The sequence below is a fragment of the Osmerus mordax genome, chromosome 20 (assembly GCF_038355195.1).
Source record: "Osmerus mordax isolate fOsmMor3 chromosome 20, fOsmMor3.pri, whole genome shotgun sequence".
Classification (NCBI taxonomy): Eukaryota; Metazoa; Chordata; class Actinopteri; order Osmeriformes; family Osmeridae; genus Osmerus; species Osmerus mordax.
Window position 1 is genome coordinate 13,917,961 of NC_090069.1, and position 17,560 is coordinate 13,935,520.

General features: G+C 57.6%; 19 non-coding genes across 19 annotated transcripts; all 19 read right to left on the reverse strand.

Moving 5' to 3' along the window:
• Window positions 1-411: 411 nt before the first annotated feature.
• On the reverse strand, window positions 412-602 carry LOC136964788 (U2 spliceosomal RNA). The gene has a single exon (XR_010879237.1). It is a non-coding gene; the product is annotated as a U2 spliceosomal RNA (small nuclear RNA).
• An 890-nt stretch (window positions 603-1,492) lies between these two features.
• On the reverse strand, window positions 1,493-1,610 carry LOC136964713 (U5 spliceosomal RNA). The gene has a single exon (XR_010879167.1). It is a non-coding gene; the product is annotated as a U5 spliceosomal RNA (small nuclear RNA).
• Window positions 1,611-2,347: 737 nt separating this feature from the next.
• On the reverse strand, window positions 2,348-2,538 carry LOC136964789 (U2 spliceosomal RNA). The gene has a single exon (XR_010879238.1). It is a non-coding gene; the product is annotated as a U2 spliceosomal RNA (small nuclear RNA).
• Window positions 2,539-3,296: 758 nt separating this feature from the next.
• LOC136964714 (U5 spliceosomal RNA) lies at window positions 3,297-3,414 on the reverse strand. The gene has a single exon (XR_010879168.1). It is a non-coding gene; the product is annotated as a U5 spliceosomal RNA (small nuclear RNA).
• A 733-nt stretch (window positions 3,415-4,147) lies between these two features.
• LOC136964790 (U2 spliceosomal RNA) lies at window positions 4,148-4,338 on the reverse strand. The gene has a single exon (XR_010879239.1). It is a non-coding gene; the product is annotated as a U2 spliceosomal RNA (small nuclear RNA).
• An 890-nt stretch (window positions 4,339-5,228) lies between these two features.
• LOC136964716 (U5 spliceosomal RNA) lies at window positions 5,229-5,346 on the reverse strand. Its single transcript, XR_010879169.1, has one exon. It is a non-coding gene; the product is annotated as a U5 spliceosomal RNA (small nuclear RNA).
• Window positions 5,347-6,083: 737 nt separating this feature from the next.
• On the reverse strand, window positions 6,084-6,274 carry LOC136964791 (U2 spliceosomal RNA). Its single transcript, XR_010879240.1, has one exon. It is a non-coding gene; the product is annotated as a U2 spliceosomal RNA (small nuclear RNA).
• Window positions 6,275-7,032: 758 nt separating this feature from the next.
• LOC136964717 (U5 spliceosomal RNA) lies at window positions 7,033-7,150 on the reverse strand. The gene has a single exon (XR_010879170.1). It is a non-coding gene; the product is annotated as a U5 spliceosomal RNA (small nuclear RNA).
• A 737-nt stretch (window positions 7,151-7,887) lies between these two features.
• Window positions 7,888-8,078, reverse strand: LOC136964792 (U2 spliceosomal RNA). Its single transcript, XR_010879241.1, has one exon. It is a non-coding gene; the product is annotated as a U2 spliceosomal RNA (small nuclear RNA).
• A 758-nt stretch (window positions 8,079-8,836) lies between these two features.
• On the reverse strand, window positions 8,837-8,954 carry LOC136964718 (U5 spliceosomal RNA). The gene has a single exon (XR_010879171.1). It is a non-coding gene; the product is annotated as a U5 spliceosomal RNA (small nuclear RNA).
• A 733-nt stretch (window positions 8,955-9,687) lies between these two features.
• Window positions 9,688-9,878, reverse strand: LOC136964793 (U2 spliceosomal RNA). The gene has a single exon (XR_010879242.1). It is a non-coding gene; the product is annotated as a U2 spliceosomal RNA (small nuclear RNA).
• Window positions 9,879-10,768: 890 nt separating this feature from the next.
• LOC136964719 (U5 spliceosomal RNA) lies at window positions 10,769-10,886 on the reverse strand. The gene has a single exon (XR_010879172.1). It is a non-coding gene; the product is annotated as a U5 spliceosomal RNA (small nuclear RNA).
• A 737-nt stretch (window positions 10,887-11,623) lies between these two features.
• Window positions 11,624-11,814, reverse strand: LOC136964794 (U2 spliceosomal RNA). The gene has a single exon (XR_010879243.1). It is a non-coding gene; the product is annotated as a U2 spliceosomal RNA (small nuclear RNA).
• Window positions 11,815-12,572: 758 nt separating this feature from the next.
• LOC136964720 (U5 spliceosomal RNA) lies at window positions 12,573-12,690 on the reverse strand. The gene has a single exon (XR_010879173.1). It is a non-coding gene; the product is annotated as a U5 spliceosomal RNA (small nuclear RNA).
• Window positions 12,691-13,423: 733 nt separating this feature from the next.
• Window positions 13,424-13,614, reverse strand: LOC136964795 (U2 spliceosomal RNA). The gene has a single exon (XR_010879244.1). It is a non-coding gene; the product is annotated as a U2 spliceosomal RNA (small nuclear RNA).
• Window positions 13,615-14,504: 890 nt separating this feature from the next.
• Window positions 14,505-14,622, reverse strand: LOC136964721 (U5 spliceosomal RNA). The gene has a single exon (XR_010879174.1). It is a non-coding gene; the product is annotated as a U5 spliceosomal RNA (small nuclear RNA).
• A 737-nt stretch (window positions 14,623-15,359) lies between these two features.
• Window positions 15,360-15,550, reverse strand: LOC136964797 (U2 spliceosomal RNA). The gene has a single exon (XR_010879246.1). It is a non-coding gene; the product is annotated as a U2 spliceosomal RNA (small nuclear RNA).
• Window positions 15,551-16,440: 890 nt separating this feature from the next.
• On the reverse strand, window positions 16,441-16,558 carry LOC136964722 (U5 spliceosomal RNA). The gene has a single exon (XR_010879175.1). It is a non-coding gene; the product is annotated as a U5 spliceosomal RNA (small nuclear RNA).
• A 737-nt stretch (window positions 16,559-17,295) lies between these two features.
• Window positions 17,296-17,486, reverse strand: LOC136964798 (U2 spliceosomal RNA). Its single transcript, XR_010879247.1, has one exon. It is a non-coding gene; the product is annotated as a U2 spliceosomal RNA (small nuclear RNA).
• Window positions 17,487-17,560: the final 74 nt, after the last annotated feature.

Genomic DNA, 17,560 nt, shown 5'->3' on the forward strand with positions numbered 1-17,560 from the left:
CTCGGCCCCGCTGAATGTCAGCCAGCTCTCTCTCTCTCTCTCTCTCTCTCTCTCTCTCTCTCTCTCTGTCACTCACTCACTCACTCAGTCACTCACTCACTCAGTCACTCACTCACTCAGTCACTCCCTTTTTTTTTTTTTTTTTTTTTTTTTTTTTATATCTAAAAGGGCGGGAAAACGCCACCGGCCGACAGGGCTCCGCCCACACCCCCTTTTCACCCCGTTTTTTTGGTAGGGATCGCTTGTTCCGCTTTGTTGGGGGGCCCCCCCCTTTTGAGAGTTTTTTGACCCTCACCCCAAAAACCCTAGCCCTAACCTAAACCCCTCTCCCCCAAACCTCACTCATTCAGACATTCCCTCCTTCCCTCCCTCCCTCCCTCCCTCACTAGCTTTTCTCTTTGACACGCTTAGAAAGATTGCACCCTTCCCGGAGACGCTGCAATACCGGGGCGATGCGCGGAGCGGACGGAGCGAGCCCCTGTTCCGACTCCCTGTTGCAAAAATCCGTTTAATATGTTGTCCTCGCATGGAGGACATATCAGATATTAAACTGATAAGAACAGATACTACACTTGATCTTAGCCAAAAGGCCGAGAAGCGATGACCGCATTATCGGACGCCCCCGGCGCGCGGACCCTCCGTGCACCACCTGGGCCGCTCGGTCACCACACCGAGAACGGCCGAAACCACGGAAGCGGAAAGCCCAGGCCAAAAGCCGCAGGACAAGCAGGGACGGAAGCGGAAAGCCCAGGCCAAAAGCCGCAGGACAAGCAGGGACGGAAGCGGAAAGCCCAGGCCAAAAGCCGCAGGACAAGCAGGGACGGAAGCGGAAAGCCCAGGCCAAAAGCCGCAGGACAAGCAGGGACGGAAGCGGAAAGCCCAGGCCAAAAGCCGCAGGACAAGCAGGGACGGAAGCGGAAAGCCCAGGCCAAAAGCCGCAGGACAAGCAGGGACGGAAGCGGAAAGCCCAGGCCAAAAGCCGCAGGACAAGCAGGGACGGAAGCGGAAAGCCCAGGCCAAAAGCCGCAGGACAAGCAGGGACGGAAGCGGAAAGCCCAGGCCAAAAGCCGCAGGACAAGCAGGGACGGAAGCGGAAAGCCCAGGCCAAAAGCCGCAGGACAAGCAGGGACGGAAGCGGAAAGCCCAGGCCAAAAGCCGCAGGACAAGCAGGGACGGAAGCGGAAAGCCCAGGCCAAAAGCCGCAGGACAAGCAGGGACGGAAGCGGAAAGCCCAGGCCAAAAGCCGCAGGACAAGCAGGGACGGAAGCGGAAAGCCCAGGCCAAAAGCCGCAGGACAAGCAGGGACGGAAGCGGAAAGCCCAGGCCAAAAGCCGCAGGACAAGCAGGGACGGAAGCGGAAAGCCCAGGCCAAAAGGCAACAGAATTGAAACAGCTACAGAAGAAGCAAAGACAAAACCTGCCTTACCCGCAGGCACGCACCTAACCCCAAAGCCAACCTCACCCTGCTTTTGTCACACGTCCATCAGGCTCTGCCCTCCCTCGGGCAAAGCCTCCCAAAAATACCACGTTCCACTCGTCGGCGCTCCCCTCCACGGAAGTCTTTAGTAAAAGGCGAAAGGCTTGTGCGTGCTGAAGGGGAACCAGAGCGTCGATTTGAAACGACCCAAACGGCCTACCCCCAACCCCTCCGTTGGCCCTGACTCACCCGTCCGCGGGGGCGAACCGGGGAGAACCGGGGCGAACCGCATCCTTCTCGGGAAAAAAAAGGCGCGGAAACGCCACGGGCCGCAGAGGGGCTCGGCCCGCCCGCTTGGCTTTTCCTTACCGCACTTTCTCCATTTCATTGATGGCTTTTTCTCCATTAAGATCCGTACGTGTTTATCGTATGCGCCTTCCAGCCAGTCCACTCCGTGTTGGTGTCGACTGACACGGCGATAAAAAACTCATTCCGATTGCCTTCCAGTTTTTCACCTCGGCCCCGCTGAATGTCAGCCAGCTCTCTCTCTCTCTCTCTCTCTCTCTCTCTCTCTCTCTCTCTCTCTGTCACTCACTCACTCACTCAGTCACTCACTCACTCAGTCACTCACTCACTCAGTCACTCCCTTTTTTTTTTTTTTTTTTTTTTTTTTTTTATATCTAAAAGGGCGGGAAAACGCCACCGGCCGACAGGGCTCCGCCCACACCCCCTTTTCACCCCGTTTTTTTGGTAGGGATCGCTTGTTCCGCTTTGTTGGGGGGCCCCCCCCTTTTGAGAGTTTTTTGACCCTCACCCCAAAAACCCTAGCCCTAACCTAAACCCCTCTCCCCCAAACCTCACTCATTCAGACATTCCCTCCTTCCCTCCCTCCCTCCCTCCCTCACTAGCTTTTCTCTTTGACACGCTTAGAAAGATTGCACCCTTCCCGGAGACGCTGCAATACCGGGGCGATGCGCGGAGCGGACGGAGCGAGCCCCTGTTCCGACTCCCTGTTGCAAAAATCCGTTTAATATGTTGTCCTCGCATGGAGGACATATCAGATATTAAACTGATAAGAACAGATACTACACTTGATCTTAGCCAAAAGGCCGAGAAGCGATGACCGCATTATCGGACGCCCCCGGCGCGCGGACCCTCCGTGCACCACCTGGGCCGCTCGGTCACCACACCGAGAACGGCCGAAACCACGGAAGCGGAAAGCCCAGGCCAAAAGCCGCAGGACAAGCAGGGACGGAAGCGGAAAGCCCAGGCCAAAAGCCGCAGGACAAGCAGGGACGGAAGCGGAAAGCCCAGGCCAAAAGCCGCAGGACAAGCAGGGACGGAAGCGGAAAGCCCAGGCCAAAAGCCGCAGGACAAGCAGGGACGGAAGCGGAAAGCCCAGGCCAAAAGCCGCAGGACAAGCAGGGACGGAAGCGGAAAGCCCAGGCCAAAAGCCGCAGGACAAGCAGGGACGGAAGCGGAAAGCCCAGGCCAAAAGCCGCAGGACAAGCAGGGACGGAAGCGGAAAGCCCAGGCCAAAAGCCGCAGGACAAGCAGGGACGGAAGCGGAAAGCCCAGGCCAAAAGCCGCAGGACAAGCAGGGACGGAAGCGGAAAGCCCAGGCCAAAAGCCGCAGGACAAGCAGGGACGGAAGCGGAAAGCCCAGGCCAAAAGCCGCAGGACAAGCAGGGACGGAAGCGGAAAGCCCAGGCCAAAAGCCGCAGGACAAGCAGGGACGGAAGCGGAAAGCCCAGGCCAAAAGGCAACAGAATTGAAACAGCTACAGAAGAAGCAAAGACAAAACCTGCCTTACCCGCAGGCACGCACCTAACCCCAAAGCCAACCTCACCCTGCTTTTGTCACACGTCCATCAGGCTCTGCCCTCCCTCGGGCAAAGCCTCCCAAAAATACCACGTTCCACTCGTCGGCGCTCCCCTCCACGGAAGTCTTTAGTAAAAGGCGAAAGGCTTGTGCGTGCTGAAGGGGAACCAGAGCGTCGATTTGAAACGACCCAAACGGCCTACCCCCAACCCCTCCGTTGGCCCTGACTCACCCGTCCGCGGGGGCGAACCGGGGAGAACCGGGGCGAACCGCATCCTTCTCGGGAAAAAAAAGGCGCGGAAACGCCACGGGCCGCAGAGGGGCTCGGCCCGCCCGCTTGGCTTTTCCTTACCGCACTTTCTCCATTTCATTGATGGCTTTTTCTCCATTAAGATCCGTACGCGTTTATCGTATGCGCCTTCCAGCCAGTCCACTCCGTGTTGGTGTCGACTGACACGGCGATAAAAAACTCATTCCGATTGCCTTCCAGTTTTTCACCTCGGCCCCGCTGAATGTCAGCCAGCTCTCTCTCTCTCTCTCTCTCTCTCTCTCTCTCTCTCTCTCTGTCACTCACTCACTCACTCAGTCACTCACTCACTCAGTCACTCACTCACTCAGTCACTCCCTTTTTTTTTTTTTTTTTTTTTTTTTTTTTATATCTAAAAGGGCGGGAAAACGCCACCGGCCGACAGGGCTCCGCCCACACCCCCTTTTCACCCCGTTTTTTTGGTAGGGATCGCTTGTTCCGCTTTGTTGGGGGGCCCCCCCCTTTTGAGAGTTTTTTGACCCTCACCCCAAAAACCCTAGCCCTAACCTAAACCCCTCTCCCCCAAACCTCACTCATTCAGACATTCCCTCCTTCCCTCCCTCCCTCCCTCCCTCACTAGCTTTTCTCTTTGACACGCTTAGAAAGATTGCACCCTTCCCGGAGACGCTGCAATACCGGGGCGATGCGCGGAGCGGACGGAGCGAGCCCCTGTTCCGACTCCCTGTTGCAAAAATCCGTTTAATATGTTGTCCTCGCATGGAGGACATATCAGATATTAAACTGATAAGAACAGATACTACACTTGATCTTAGCCAAAAGGCCGAGAAGCGATGACCGCATTATCGGACGCCCCCGGCGCGCGGACCCTCCGTGCACCACCTGGGCCGCTCGGTCACCACACCGAGAACGGCCGAAACCACGGAAGCGGAAAGCCCAGGCCAAAAGCCGCAGGACAAGCAGGGACGGAAGCGGAAAGCCCAGGCCAAAAGCCGCAGGACAAGCAGGGACGGAAGCGGAAAGCCCAGGCCAAAAGCCGCAGGACAAGCAGGGACGGAAGCGGAAAGCCCAGGCCAAAAGCCGCAGGACAAGCAGGGACGGAAGCGGAAAGCCCAGGCCAAAAGCCGCAGGACAAGCAGGGACGGAAGCGGAAAGCCCAGGCCAAAAGCCGCAGGACAAGCAGGGACGGAAGCGGAAAGCCCAGGCCAAAAGCCGCAGGACAAGCAGGGACGGAAGCGGAAAGCCCAGGCCAAAAGCCGCAGGACAAGCAGGGACGGAAGCGGAAAGCCCAGGCCAAAAGCCGCAGGACAAGCAGGGACGGAAGCGGAAAGCCCAGGCCAAAAGCCGCAGGACAAGCAGGGACGGAAGCGGAAAGCCCAGGCCAAAAGCCGCAGGACAAGCAGGGACGGAAGCGGAAAGCCCAGGCCAAAAGCCGCAGGACAAGCAGGGACGGAAGCGGAAAGCCCAGGCCAAAAGCCGCAGGACAAGCAGGGACGGAAGCGGAAAGCCCAGGCCAAAAGCCGCAGGACAAGCAGGGACGGAAGCGGAAAGCCCAGGCCAAAAGCCGCAGGACAAGCAGGGACGGAAGCGGAAAGCCCAGGCCAAAAGGCAACAGAATTGAAACAGCTACAGAAGAAGCAAAGACAAAACCTGCCTTACCCGCAGGCACGCACCTAACCCCAAAGCCAACCTCACCCTGCTTTTGTCACACGTCCATCAGGCTCTGCCCTCCCTCGGGCAAAGCCTCCCAAAAATACCACGTTCCACTCGTCGGCGCTCCCCTCCACGGAAGTCTTTAGTAAAAGGCGAAAGGCTTGTGCGTGCTGAAGGGGAACCAGAGCGTCGATTTGAAACGACCCAAACGGCCTACCCCCAACCCCTCCGTTGGCCCTGACTCACCCGTCCGCGGGGGCGAACCGGGGAGAACCGGGGCGAACCGCATCCTTCTCGGGAAAAAAAAGGCGCGGAAACGCCACGGGCCGCAGAGGGGCTCGGCCCGCCCGCTTGGCTTTTCCTTACCGCACTTTCTCCATTTCATTGATGGCTTTTTCTCCATTAAGATCCGTACGTGTTTATCGTATGCGCCTTCCAGCCAGTCCACTCCGTGTTGGTGTCGACTGACACGGCGATAAAAAACTCATTCCGATTGCCTTCCAGTTTTTCACCTCGGCCCCGCTGAATGTCAGCCAGCTCTCTCTCTCTCTCTCTCTCTCTCTCTCTCTCTCTCTCTCTCTCTGTCACTCACTCACTCACTCAGTCACTCACTCACTCAGTCACTCACTCACTCAGTCACTCCCTTTTTTTTTTTTTTTTTTTTTTTTTTTTTATATCTAAAAGGGCGGGAAAACGCCACCGGCCGACAGGGCTCCGCCCACACCCCCTTTTCACCCCGTTTTTTTGGTAGGGATCGCTTGTTCCGCTTTGTTGGGGGGCCCCCCCCTTTTGAGAGTTTTTTGACCCTCACCCCAAAAACCCTAGCCCTAACCTAAACCCCTCTCCCCCAAACCTCACTCATTCAGACATTCCCTCCTTCCCTCCCTCCCTCCCTCCCTCACTAGCTTTTCTCTTTGACACGCTTAGAAAGATTGCACCCTTCCCGGAGACGCTGCAATACCGGGGCGATGCGCGGAGCGGACGGAGCGAGCCCCTGTTCCGACTCCCTGTTGCAAAAATCCGTTTAATATGTTGTCCTCGCATGGAGGACATATCAGATATTAAACTGATAAGAACAGATACTACACTTGATCTTAGCCAAAAGGCCGAGAAGCGATGACCGCATTATCGGACGCCCCCGGCGCGCGGACCCTCCGTGCACCACCTGGGCCGCTCGGTCACCACACCGAGAACGGCCGAAACCACGGAAGCGGAAAGCCCAGGCCAAAAGCCGCAGGACAAGCAGGGACGGAAGCGGAAAGCCCAGGCCAAAAGCCGCAGGACAAGCAGGGACGGAAGCGGAAAGCCCAGGCCAAAAGCCGCAGGACAAGCAGGGACGGAAGCGGAAAGCCCAGGCCAAAAGCCGCAGGACAAGCAGGGACGGAAGCGGAAAGCCCAGGCCAAAAGCCGCAGGACAAGCAGGGACGGAAGCGGAAAGCCCAGGCCAAAAGCCGCAGGACAAGCAGGGACGGAAGCGGAAAGCCCAGGCCAAAAGCCGCAGGACAAGCAGGGACGGAAGCGGAAAGCCCAGGCCAAAAGCCGCAGGACAAGCAGGGACGGAAGCGGAAAGCCCAGGCCAAAAGCCGCAGGACAAGCAGGGACGGAAGCGGAAAGCCCAGGCCAAAAGCCGCAGGACAAGCAGGGACGGAAGCGGAAAGCCCAGGCCAAAAGCCGCAGGACAAGCAGGGACGGAAGCGGAAAGCCCAGGCCAAAAGCCGCAGGACAAGCAGGGACGGAAGCGGAAAGCCCAGGCCAAAAGGCAACAGAATTGAAACAGCTACAGAAGAAGCAAAGACAAAACCTGCCTTACCCGCAGGCACGCACCTAACCCCAAAGCCAACCTCACCCTGCTTTTGTCACACGTCCATCAGGCTCTGCCCTCCCTCGGGCAAAGCCTCCCAAAAATACCACGTTCCACTCGTCGGCGCTCCCCTCCACGGAAGTCTTTAGTAAAAGGCGAAAGGCTTGTGCGTGCTGAAGGGGAACCAGAGCGTCGATTTGAAACGACCCAAACGGCCTACCCCCAACCCCTCCGTTGGCCCTGACTCACCCGTCCGCGGGGGCGAACCGGGGAGAACCGGGGCGAACCGCATCCTTCTCGGGAAAAAAAAGGCGCGGAAACGCCACGGGCCGCAGAGGGGCTCGGCCCGCCCGCTTGGCTTTTCCTTACCGCACTTTCTCCATTTCATTGATGGCTTTTTCTCCATTAAGATCCGTACGTGTTTATCGTATGCGCCTTCCAGCCAGTCCACTCCGTGTTGGTGTCGACTGACACGGCGATAAAAAACTCATTCCGATTGCCTTCCAGTTTTTCACCTCGGCCCCGCTGAATGTCAGCCAGCTCTCTCTCTCTCTCTCTCTCTCTCTCTCTCTCTCTCTCTCTCTCTGTCACTCACTCACTCACTCAGTCACTCACTCACTCAGTCACTCACTCACTCAGTCACTCCCTTTTTTTTTTTTTTTTTTTTTTTTTTTTTATATCTAAAAGGGCGGGAAAACGCCACCGGCCGACAGGGCTCCGCCCACACCCCCTTTTCACCCCGTTTTTTTGGTAGGGATCGCTTGTTCCGCTTTGTTGGGGGGCCCCCCCCTTTTGAGAGTTTTTTGACCCTCACCCCAAAAACCCTAGCCCTAACCTAAACCCCTCTCCCCCAAACCTCACTCATTCAGACATTCCCTCCTTCCCTCCCTCCCTCCCTCCCTCACTAGCTTTTCTCTTTGACACGCTTAGAAAGATTGCACCCTTCCCGGAGACGCTGCAATACCGGGGCGATGCGCGGAGCGGACGGAGCGAGCCCCTGTTCCGACTCCCTGTTGCAAAAATCCGTTTAATATGTTGTCCTCGCATGGAGGACATATCAGATATTAAACTGATAAGAACAGATACTACACTTGATCTTAGCCAAAAGGCCGAGAAGCGATGACCGCATTATCGGACGCCCCCGGCGCGCGGACCCTCCGTGCACCACCTGGGCCGCTCGGTCACCACACCGAGAACGGCCGAAACCACGGAAGCGGAAAGCCCAGGCCAAAAGCCGCAGGACAAGCAGGGACGGAAGCGGAAAGCCCAGGCCAAAAGCCGCAGGACAAGCAGGGACGGAAGCGGAAAGCCCAGGCCAAAAGCCGCAGGACAAGCAGGGACGGAAGCGGAAAGCCCAGGCCAAAAGCCGCAGGACAAGCAGGGACGGAAGCGGAAAGCCCAGGCCAAAAGCCGCAGGACAAGCAGGGACGGAAGCGGAAAGCCCAGGCCAAAAGCCGCAGGACAAGCAGGGACGGAAGCGGAAAGCCCAGGCCAAAAGCCGCAGGACAAGCAGGGACGGAAGCGGAAAGCCCAGGCCAAAAGCCGCAGGACAAGCAGGGACGGAAGCGGAAAGCCCAGGCCAAAAGCCGCAGGACAAGCAGGGACGGAAGCGGAAAGCCCAGGCCAAAAGCCGCAGGACAAGCAGGGACGGAAGCGGAAAGCCCAGGCCAAAAGCCGCAGGACAAGCAGGGACGGAAGCGGAAAGCCCAGGCCAAAAGCCGCAGGACAAGCAGGGACGGAAGCGGAAAGCCCAGGCCAAAAGGCAACAGAATTGAAACAGCTACAGAAGAAGCAAAGACAAAACCTGCCTTACCCGCAGGCACGCACCTAACCCCAAAGCCAACCTCACCCTGCTTTTGTCACACGTCCATCAGGCTCTGCCCTCCCTCGGGCAAAGCCTCCCAAAAATACCACGTTCCACTCGTCGGCGCTCCCCTCCACGGAAGTCTTTAGTAAAAGGCGAAAGGCTTGTGCGTGCTGAAGGGGAACCAGAGCGTCGATTTGAAACGACCCAAACGGCCTACCCCCAACCCCTCCGTTGGCCCTGACTCACCCGTCCGCGGGGGCGAACCGGGGAGAACCGGGGCGAACCGCATCCTTCTCGGGAAAAAAAAGGCGCGGAAACGCCACGGGCCGCAGAGGGGCTCGGCCCGCCCGCTTGGCTTTTCCTTACCGCACTTTCTCCATTTCATTGATGGCTTTTTCTCCATTAAGATCCGTACGCGTTTATCGTATGCGCCTTCCAGCCAGTCCACTCCGTGTTGGTGTCGACTGACACGGCGATAAAAAACTCATTCCGATTGCCTTCCAGTTTTTCACCTCGGCCCCGCTGAATGTCAGCCAGCTCTCTCTCTCTCTCTCTCTCTCTCTCTCTCTCTCTCTCTCTGTCACTCACTCACTCACTCAGTCACTCACTCACTCAGTCACTCACTCACTCAGTCACTCCCTTTTTTTTTTTTTTTTTTTTTTTTTTTTTATATCTAAAAGGGCGGGAAAACGCCACCGGCCGACAGGGCTCCGCCCACACCCCCTTTTCACCCCGTTTTTTTGGTAGGGATCGCTTGTTCCGCTTTGTTGGGGGGCCCCCCCCTTTTGAGAGTTTTTTGACCCTCACCCCAAAAACCCTAGCCCTAACCTAAACCCCTCTCCCCCAAACCTCACTCATTCAGACATTCCCTCCTTCCCTCCCTCCCTCCCTCCCTCACTAGCTTTTCTCTTTGACACGCTTAGAAAGATTGCACCCTTCCCGGAGACGCTGCAATACCGGGGCGATGCGCGGAGCGGACGGAGCGAGCCCCTGTTCCGACTCCCTGTTGCAAAAATCCGTTTAATATGTTGTCCTCGCATGGAGGACATATCAGATATTAAACTGATAAGAACAGATACTACACTTGATCTTAGCCAAAAGGCCGAGAAGCGATGACCGCATTATCGGACGCCCCCGGCGCGCGGACCCTCCGTGCACCACCTGGGCCGCTCGGTCACCACACCGAGAACGGCCGAAACCACGGAAGCGGAAAGCCCAGGCCAAAAGCCGCAGGACAAGCAGGGACGGAAGCGGAAAGCCCAGGCCAAAAGCCGCAGGACAAGCAGGGACGGAAGCGGAAAGCCCAGGCCAAAAGCCGCAGGACAAGCAGGGACGGAAGCGGAAAGCCCAGGCCAAAAGCCGCAGGACAAGCAGGGACGGAAGCGGAAAGCCCAGGCCAAAAGCCGCAGGACAAGCAGGGACGGAAGCGGAAAGCCCAGGCCAAAAGCCGCAGGACAAGCAGGGACGGAAGCGGAAAGCCCAGGCCAAAAGCCGCAGGACAAGCAGGGACGGAAGCGGAAAGCCCAGGCCAAAAGCCGCAGGACAAGCAGGGACGGAAGCGGAAAGCCCAGGCCAAAAGCCGCAGGACAAGCAGGGACGGAAGCGGAAAGCCCAGGCCAAAAGCCGCAGGACAAGCAGGGACGGAAGCGGAAAGCCCAGGCCAAAAGCCGCAGGACAAGCAGGGACGGAAGCGGAAAGCCCAGGCCAAAAGCCGCAGGACAAGCAGGGACGGAAGCGGAAAGCCCAGGCCAAAAGCCGCAGGACAAGCAGGGACGGAAGCGGAAAGCCCAGGCCAAAAGCCGCAGGACAAGCAGGGACGGAAGCGGAAAGCCCAGGCCAAAAGCCGCAGGACAAGCAGGGACGGAAGCGGAAAGCCCAGGCCAAAAGGCAACAGAATTGAAACAGCTACAGAAGAAGCAAAGACAAAACCTGCCTTACCCGCAGGCACGCACCTAACCCCAAAGCCAACCTCACCCTGCTTTTGTCACACGTCCATCAGGCTCTGCCCTCCCTCGGGCAAAGCCTCCCAAAAATACCACGTTCCACTCGTCGGCGCTCCCCTCCACGGAAGTCTTTAGTAAAAGGCGAAAGGCTTGTGCGTGCTGAAGGGGAACCAGAGCGTCGATTTGAAACGACCCAAACGGCCTACCCCCAACCCCTCCGTTGGCCCTGACTCACCCGTCCGCGGGGGCGAACCGGGGAGAACCGGGGCGAACCGCATCCTTCTCGGGAAAAAAAAGGCGCGGAAACGCCACGGGCCGCAGAGGGGCTCGGCCCGCCCGCTTGGCTTTTCCTTACCGCACTTTCTCCATTTCATTGATGGCTTTTTCTCCATTAAGATCCGTACGTGTTTATCGTATGCGCCTTCCAGCCAGTCCACTCCGTGTTGGTGTCGACTGACACGGCGATAAAAAACTCATTCCGATTGCCTTCCAGTTTTTCACCTCGGCCCCGCTGAATGTCAGCCAGCTCTCTCTCTCTCTCTCTCTCTCTCTCTCTCTCTCTCTCTCTCTCTGTCACTCACTCACTCACTCAGTCACTCACTCACTCAGTCACTCACTCACTCAGTCACTCCCTTTTTTTTTTTTTTTTTTTTTTTTTTTTTATATCTAAAAGGGCGGGAAAACGCCACCGGCCGACAGGGCTCCGCCCACACCCCCTTTTCACCCCGTTTTTTTGGTAGGGATCGCTTGTTCCGCTTTGTTGGGGGGCCCCCCCCTTTTGAGAGTTTTTTGACCCTCACCCCAAAAACCCTAGCCCTAACCTAAACCCCTCTCCCCCAAACCTCACTCATTCAGACATTCCCTCCTTCCCTCCCTCCCTCCCTCCCTCACTAGCTTTTCTCTTTGACACGCTTAGAAAGATTGCACCCTTCCCGGAGACGCTGCAATACCGGGGCGATGCGCGGAGCGGACGGAGCGAGCCCCTGTTCCGACTCCCTGTTGCAAAAATCCGTTTAATATGTTGTCCTCGCATGGAGGACATATCAGATATTAAACTGATAAGAACAGATACTACACTTGATCTTAGCCAAAAGGCCGAGAAGCGATGACCGCATTATCGGACGCCCCCGGCGCGCGGACCCTCCGTGCACCACCTGGGCCGCTCGGTCACCACACCGAGAACGGCCGAAACCACGGAAGCGGAAAGCCCAGGCCAAAAGCCGCAGGACAAGCAGGGACGGAAGCGGAAAGCCCAGGCCAAAAGCCGCAGGACAAGCAGGGACGGAAGCGGAAAGCCCAGGCCAAAAGCCGCAGGACAAGCAGGGACGGAAGCGGAAAGCCCAGGCCAAAAGCCGCAGGACAAGCAGGGACGGAAGCGGAAAGCCCAGGCCAAAAGCCGCAGGACAAGCAGGGACGGAAGCGGAAAGCCCAGGCCAAAAGCCGCAGGACAAGCAGGGACGGAAGCGGAAAGCCCAGGCCAAAAGCCGCAGGACAAGCAGGGACGGAAGCGGAAAGCCCAGGCCAAAAGCCGCAGGACAAGCAGGGACGGAAGCGGAAAGCCCAGGCCAAAAGCCGCAGGACAAGCAGGGACGGAAGCGGAAAGCCCAGGCCAAAAGCCGCAGGACAAGCAGGGACGGAAGCGGAAAGCCCAGGCCAAAAGCCGCAGGACAAGCAGGGACGGAAGCGGAAAGCCCAGGCCAAAAGCCGCAGGACAAGCAGGGACGGAAGCGGAAAGCCCAGGCCAAAAGGCAACAGAATTGAAACAGCTACAGAAGAAGCAAAGACAAAACCTGCCTTACCCGCAGGCACGCACCTAACCCCAAAGCCAACCTCACCCTGCTTTTGTCACACGTCCATCAGGCTCTGCCCTCCCTCGGGCAAAGCCTCCCAAAAATACCACGTTCCACTCGTCGGCGCTCCCCTCCACGGAAGTCTTTAGTAAAAGGCGAAAGGCTTGTGCGTGCTGAAGGGGAACCAGAGCGTCGATTTGAAACGACCCAAACGGCCTACCCCCAACCCCTCCGTTGGCCCTGACTCACCCGTCCGCGGGGGCGAACCGGGGAGAACCGGGGCGAACCGCATCCTTCTCGGGAAAAAAAAGGCGCGGAAACGCCACGGGCCGCAGAGGGGCTCGGCCCGCCCGCTTGGCTTTTCCTTACCGCACTTTCTCCATTTCATTGATGGCTTTTTCTCCATTAAGATCCGTACGCGTTTATCGTATGCGCCTTCCAGCCAGTCCACTCCGTGTTGGTGTCGACTGACACGGCGATAAAAAACTCATTCCGATTGCCTTCCAGTTTTTCACCTCGGCCCCGCTGAATGTCAGCCAGCTCTCTCTCTCTCTCTCTCTCTCTCTCTCTCTCTCTCTCTCTGTCACTCACTCACTCACTCAGTCACTCACTCACTCAGTCACTCACTCACTCAGTCACTCCCTTTTTTTTTTTTTTTTTTTTTTTTTTTTTATATCTAAAAGGGCGGGAAAACGCCACCGGCCGACAGGGCTCCGCCCACACCCCCTTTTCACCCCGTTTTTTTGGTAGGGATCGCTTGTTCCGCTTTGTTGGGGGGCCCCCCCCTTTTGAGAGTTTTTTGACCCTCACCCCAAAAACCCTAGCCCTAACCTAAACCCCTCTCCCCCAAACCTCACTCATTCAGACATTCCCTCCTTCCCTCCCTCCCTCCCTCCCTCACTAGCTTTTCTCTTTGACACGCTTAGAAAGATTGCACCCTTCCCGGAGACGCTGCAATACCGGGGCGATGCGCGGAGCGGACGGAGCGAGCCCCTGTTCCGACTCCCTGTTGCAAAAATCCGTTTAATATGTTGTCCTCGCATGGAGGACATATCAGATATTAAACTGATAAGAACAGATACTACACTTGATCTTAGCCAAAAGGCCGAGAAGCGATGACCGCATTATCGGACGCCCCCGGCGCGCGGACCCTCCGTGCACCACCTGGGCCGCTCGGTCACCACACCGAGAACGGCCGAAACCACGGAAGCGGAAAGCCCAGGCCAAAAGCCGCAGGACAAGCAGGGACGGAAGCGGAAAGCCCAGGCCAAAAGCCGCAGGACAAGCAGGGACGGAAGCGGAAAGCCCAGGCCAAAAGCCGCAGGACAAGCAGGGACGGAAGCGGAAAGCCCAGGCCAAAAGCCGCAGGACAAGCAGGGACGGAAGCGGAAAGCCCAGGCCAAAAGCCGCAGGACAAGCAGGGACGGAAGCGGAAAGCCCAGGCCAAAAGCCGCAGGACAAGCAGGGACGGAAGCGGAAAGCCCAGGCCAAAAGCCGCAGGACAAGCAGGGACGGAAGCGGAAAGCCCAGGCCAAAAGCCGCAGGACAAGCAGGGACGGAAGCGGAAAGCCCAGGCCAAAAGCCGCAGGACAAGCAGGGACGGAAGCGGAAAGCCCAGGCCAAAAGCCGCAGGACAAGCAGGGACGGAAGCGGAAAGCCCAGGCCAAAAGCCGCAGGACAAGCAGGGACGGAAGCGGAAAGCCCAGGCCAAAAGCCGCAGGACAAGCAGGGACGGAAGCGGAAAGCCCAGGCCAAAAGCCGCAGGACAAGCAGGGACGGAAGCGGAAAGCCCAGGCCAAAAGCCGCAGGACAAGCAGGGACGGAAGCGGAAAGCCCAGGCCAAAAGCCGCAGGACAAGCAGGGACGGAAGCGGAAAGCCCAGGCCAAAAGGCAACAGAATTGAAACAGCTACAGAAGAAGCAAAGACAAAACCTGCCTTACCCGCAGGCACGCACCTAACCCCAAAGCCAACCTCACCCTGCTTTTGTCACACGTCCATCAGGCTCTGCCCTCCCTCGGGCAAAGCCTCCCAAAAATACCACGTTCCACTCGTCGGCGCTCCCCTCCACGGAAGTCTTTAGTAAAAGGCGAAAGGCTTGTGCGTGCTGAAGGGGAACCAGAGCGTCGATTTGAAACGACCCAAACGGCCTACCCCCAACCCCTCCGTTGGCCCTGACTCACCCGTCCGCGGGGGCGAACCGGGGAGAACCGGGGCGAACCGCATCCTTCTCGGGAAAAAAAAGGCGCGGAAACGCCACGGGCCGCAGAGGGGCTCGGCCCGCCCGCTTGGCTTTTCCTTACCGCACTTTCTCCATTTCATTGATGGCTTTTTCTCCATTAAGATCCGTACGTGTTTATCGTATGCGCCTTCCAGCCAGTCCACTCCGTGTTGGTGTCGACTGACACGGCGATAAAAAACTCATTCCGATTGCCTTCCAGTTTTTCACCTCGGCCCCGCTGAATGTCAGCCAGCTCTCTCTCTCTCTCTCTCTCTCTCTCTCTCTCTCTCTCTCTCTCTGTCACTCACTCACTCACTCAGTCACTCACTCACTCAGTCACTCACTCACTCAGTCACTCCCTTTTTTTTTTTTTTTTTTTTTTTTTTTTTATATCTAAAAGGGCGGGAAAACGCCACCGGCCGACAGGGCTCCGCCCACACCCCCTTTTCACCCCGTTTTTTTGGTAGGGATCGCTTGTTCCGCTTTGTTGGGGGGCCCCCCCCTTTTGAGAGTTTTTTGACCCTCACCCCAAAAACCCTAGCCCTAACCTAAACCCCTCTCCCCCAAACCTCACTCATTCAGACATTCCCTCCTTCCCTCCCTCCCTCCCTCCCTCACTAGCTTTTCTCTTTGACACGCTTAGAAAGATTGCACCCTTCCCGGAGACGCTGCAATACCGGGGCGATGCGCGGAGCGGACGGAGCGAGCCCCTGTTCCGACTCCCTGTTGCAAAAATCCGTTTAATATGTTGTCCTCGCATGGAGGACATATCAGATATTAAACTGATAAGAACAGATACTACACTTGATCTTAGCCAAAAGGCCGAGAAGCGATGACCGCATTATCGGACGCCCCCGGCGCGCGGACCCTCCGTGCACCACCTGGGCCGCTCGGTCACCACACCGAGAACGGCCGAAACCACGGAAGCGGAAAGCCCAGGCCAAAAGCCGCAGGACAAGCAGGGACGGAAGCGGAAAGCCCAGGCCAAAAGCCGCAGGACAAGCAGGGACGGAAGCGGAAAGCCCAGGCCAAAAGCCGCAGGACAAGCAGGGACGGAAGCGGAAAGCCCAGGCCAAAAGCCGCAGGACAAGCAGGGACGGAAGCGGAAAGCCCAGGCCAAAAGCCGCAGGACAAGCAGGGACGGAAGCGGAAAGCCCAGGCCAAAAGCCGCAGGACAAGCAGGGACGGAAGCGGAAAGCCCAGGCCAAAAGCCGCAGGACAAGCAGGGACGGAAGCGGAAAGCCCAGGCCAAAAGCCGCAGGACAAGCAGGGACGGAAGCGGAAAGCCCAGGCCAAAAGCCGCAGGACAAGCAGGGACGGAAGCGGAAAGCCCAGGCCAAAAGCCGCAGGACAAGCAGGGACGGAAGCGGAAAGCCCAGGCCAAAAGCCGCAGGACAAGCAGGGACGGAAGCGGAAAGCCCAGGCCAAAAGCCGCAGGACAAGCAGGGACGGAAGCGGAAAGCCCAGGCCAAAAGCCGCAGGACAAGCAGGGACGGAAGCGGAAAGCCCAGGCCAAAAGCCGCAGGACAAGCAGGGACGGAAGCGGAAAGCCCAGGCCAAAAGCCGCAGGACAAGCAGGGACGGAAGCGGAAAGCCCAGGCCAAAAGGCAACAGAATTGAAACAGCTACAGAAGAAGCAAAGACAAAACCTGCCTTACCCGCAGGCACGCACCTAACCCCAAAGCCAACCTCACCCTGCTTTTGTCACACGTCCATCAGGCTCTGCCCTCCCTCGGGCAAAGCCTCCCAAAAATACCACGTTCCACTCGTCGGCGCTCCCCTCCACGGAAGTCTTTAGTAAAAGGCGAAAGGCTTGTGCGTGCTGAAGGGGAACCAGAGCGTCGATTTGAAACGACCCAAACGGCCTACCCCCAACCCCTCCGTTGGCCCTGACTCACCCGTCCGCGGGGGCGAACCGGGGAGAACCGGGGCGAACCGCATCCTTCTCGGGAAAAAAAAGGCGCGGAAACGCCACGGGCCGCAGAGGGGCTCGGCCCGCCCGCTTGGCTTTTCCTTACCGCACTTTCTCCATTTCATTGATGGCTTTTTCTCCATTAAGATCCGTACGTGTTTATCGTATGCGCCTTCCAGCCAGTCCACTCCGTGTTGGTGTCGACTGACACGGCGATAAAAAACTCATTCCGATTGCCTTCCAGTTTTTCACCTCGGCCCCGCTGAATGTCAGCCAGCTCTCTCTCTCTCTCTCTCTCTCTCTCTCTCTCTCTCTCTCTCTCTGTCACTCACTCACTCACTCAGTCACTCACTCACTCAGTCACTCACTCACTCAGTCACTCCCTTTTTTTTTTTTTTTTTTTTTTTTTTTTTATATCTAAAAGGGCGGGAAAACGCCACCGGCCGACAGGGCTCCGCCCACACCCCCTTTTCACCCCGTTTTTTTGGTAGGGATCGCTTGTTCCGCTTTGTTGGGGGGCCCCCCCCTTTTGAGAGTTTTTTGACCCTCACCCCAAAAACCCTAGCCCTAACCTAAACCCCTCTCCCCCAAACCTCACTCATTCAGACATTCCCTCCTTCCCTCCCTCCCTCCCTCCCTCACTAGCTTTTCTCTTTGACACGCTTAGAAAGATTGCACCCTTCCCGGAGACGCTGCAATACCGGGGCGATGCGCGGAGCGGACGGAGCGAGCCCCTGTTCCGACTCCCTGTTGCAAAAATCCGTTTAATATGTTGTCCTCGCATGGAGGACATATCAGATATTAAACTGATAAGAACAGATACTACACTTGATCTTAGCCAAAAGGCCGAGAAGCGATGACCGCATTATCGGACGCCCCCGGCGCGCGGACCCTCCGTGCACCACCTGGGCCGCTCGGTCACCACACCGAGA